The sequence below is a fragment of the Dipodomys spectabilis genome, unplaced genomic scaffold, assembly GCF_019054845.1.
Source record: "Dipodomys spectabilis isolate Male_0828 unplaced genomic scaffold, ASM1905484v1 ptg000287l, whole genome shotgun sequence".
NCBI lineage: Eukaryota > Metazoa > Chordata > Mammalia > Rodentia > Heteromyidae > Dipodomys > Dipodomys spectabilis.
In genome coordinates this window covers 2,582,956-2,586,168 of record NW_024870964.1, presented here as the reverse complement: position 1 = coordinate 2,586,168, position 3,213 = coordinate 2,582,956, and the positions used below count along the sequence as shown (strand labels likewise).

Sequence of the window (3,213 nt, the reverse complement as noted above, 5' to 3'; positions counted from 1 at the left end):
ATAAGTATTTATCACTACCTCTATGAAGCTGTGGAAGGCTGTACAAATTGTTCTCTTAAGTCCTAATGGTCGGGTTAAGTTTCTTAAATTTCAAAAATGCAAGTCCATCCTTTGTGTCCATACAAAATATTTCCACAATCCAAATAAGGGCAATATCTTTTTTTTTTTTTGCTCAGTCATGGGGCTTGAACACTGGGCCTGGGCGCTATGCCTGTGCTCTTCAGCTCAAGGTGAGTGCTCTACCACTTGAGCCACAGCTTCACTTCCAGTTTTCTAGTGGTTTATTGGAGATAAGAGTCTCACAGACTTTCCTTCCCGGGCTGGCTTTGAACCGTGAGCCTTAGATCTCAGCCTCCTGAGTAGCTAGGATTACAGGTGTGAGCCACCAGCGTCGGGCAACACCAATACTTACTGTAAAAATTCATGAATTCCGTGGAATTCTTCCAAGTGAATTGCCTGCATTGGATGTCAAAATGTATTCAAGAGTTTTTGTATACATGTATAATGATTTCTGCAGAGTTTGTGGTTTTTTAATCAGAAATAATTTTAACGTATCTGTTGAAATGAGTAGTACAGAAACTAAAGTATTTCTGGTGGTTGTCTGAAAAAGAATATTTTAAAATATTCTATATTCTATGTTTGTATAATGTTCATAATTTATTTTATTCTTTCCTAGATATATTTTGAATTCTATATTTTTTATAATATATAGGTTCATTAATGTGCCCTTTCAGATTGTATTCCATATAGAAAGTTTTTGATTCCTTATTTGCCTAGGTCCTAATATTATTTTTCTTTGGGATAAAATGACAATTTTGTCTAATTTCAAAAGTTTTGTAAAGTTTATGCTATGTAAACGCCTTTCTGAGGTGAAGATTTAATACACGAATGCCAAACTAAATTTAATTTAAAGGAATTACTTTTGTTGTTACACTTGTTATTTTGTAATCAACTTTTTTTTTGGGGGGGGTCCGGTCCTGGGGCCTGAACTCTGGGCCTGGGCGCTGTCCCTCAGCTCTTCAGCTCAAGGCTAGCGCTCTACCACTGAAGCCACAGCACCACTTCCGGTTTTTTTCTTTTTGCTTATGTGGTGCTGAGGAATCGAACCCAGGGCTTCGAGCATGCAAGGCAAGCGCTCTACCACTGAGTCACCTTCCCAGCCCTGTAATCAACTTTTTAATAACTGTTTTTCATTTCTTGCATCTGAAGAATGAAAAATACGGAATACTTCACAAATTTTCATATCATCCTTGTGCAATTGCCATGTTAATCTCTGTATTGTAATTTGGGAATACATGCTGCTGAAGCATGTAGTATCTTCTAAATTTAAGTAGTTAGTGATGCAATCTTTATACAGGCTTATATCCGTGAGTGCCTACTTGGAACCAGGAAATATTATTGTTCCTAACAATGCTATTATTTCCTTAAAATTCTGTGAATAGGGGAAAAATTACATGTTCAATCGATTGCTCACATTTGCAATTTTTTTGTCAATGACAATTTTAAGTCTTTTTCATTTGGAATTTGATCATACTTTCAATAATTTATAGCTAGGTCCAAAGGTGATGGCTTTTTCAAGTACTTATTGATCCAACTGAATTAGGTTTGTGGAGCTAATGGATTCAAAGTAAGCCTTGCTTGAGAGCTACTTATAACATTCTGCAGTTGACATTTTCCCAAATGAGGTGTTACTGGCACAAATGTCTACCTGAGCCTTTACCCTTCTTTCATGTGGGAACAGACCAATCAGAATATCTTACCCTGACAACATAGATTGTTTTACTTGAACAAAACTTAAATGTTACAAGGGATCGTAGAGAGATGAACAGTTCAGTCAGAACTGTTCAGACTAGAAGGTATTTTATCAAAATATAATTGTTTATTATATCTAACATTTCAAAAGTAGCTAAAGCAAAGAAGGTGATAAAATTGATCATATGCGTGATTACTTAATGTCCTGGCCTGTCTACCATCCAACCAGGCAGGAACTTACACCACTGCATTTCTATCACGAAATATTTTCATAGTTGCAGGAGAAGTCCAGATGTTTCTCCTCATTATTAGGCCTTTAACTGGTAATGTTTTAATGGTAAAGCTTTAGGTCCAACTCTATCAAACACTGAGGTAGAGATAATGGAATAATACTTTAAAACAGAGTTGCCTTTGATACTGTAACCAAAACAGAACAATGCAAAACATGTGTCTTTTTCTTATATTATATAGCTATATATTTTATATTTATATGTGCTGATTTTATATTTCACAGAGTGAAACTTACTAGAATTAGTTGATAATTTCACTAATAAATTAATATTTATTTATTCCAATAAATAGAATAGGAATATAAATAATTAGGTTTAAAATGTATATTAGAATATATAAAGTATCAGAGCAATGTCTTTGGTATAAACTTGTGATACATTCTAACTGTTCTTGGTCTTCTGAATTCACATGGTAAAAAAAACAATGTTGTTTTCCGCTAATCTAAAAGGGATTTTACTCTGCTTCTCTGTTTATTGTTTTAACTCGTTGGTCCCAAACTGTTTTTCTCCATATTTCTGAAGCATTCCTACTAATTATGCCCAAATTTTGCTGATAAGGTGTCTAACAAATATTATTCTTCTGCATGACACAATGATTCCTAGGATCCCAGGTCCCAGTTATCGGCATCATCAGATAACAGAGGCAAGACTTCTCACCAAAGCCCATGCAACATGCCAACACAAAGTATTTGAAGATCCATCTCAAGTTCTAATTTCCTATATTTCAGGGCCCCAATTCCTTGAGATGCAGGAATTAGCAGTAAGCAATTGTGAAATGCACGGCAACTTAAAATGAAAGATGAGATCACAAAATTTGAGAGTATGTATGACAATTCAAACATTCAATTTACAGATGACCAGCCCATATGAGTGAACAAGTTCACAAAGTGTCATAAGATTATTTTTAATATCCCTCACCTATGAGTAATGAAAGATTTTAGTCCTGCATAAGTGAGCCAAAAAGTAGTTCCTGGAAGGATAGATCCATAATTGGTCTACCAAGGCCCAGAAAAATTTACTTAGAGTTCAAATGTAATTCAGAAAAATATAGAGAAGATCCTTAGTGCTTCAAAACACTGGGACTTCAGTACAACATGTTTCAGTGGTATAAAAATGTCACTCTCAAACCAATGATGATCTACATTTAATATTCTGAAAATTATTCCTTTTC

General features: G+C 34.7%; 1 pseudogene; it reads right to left on the bottom strand.

Annotated features, from left to right (window-relative positions):
• Window positions 1–1,213: 1,213 nt before the first annotated feature.
• LOC122126678 lies at window positions 1,214–1,310 on the bottom strand (annotated as a pseudogene).
• Window positions 1,311–3,213: the final 1,903 nt, after the last annotated feature.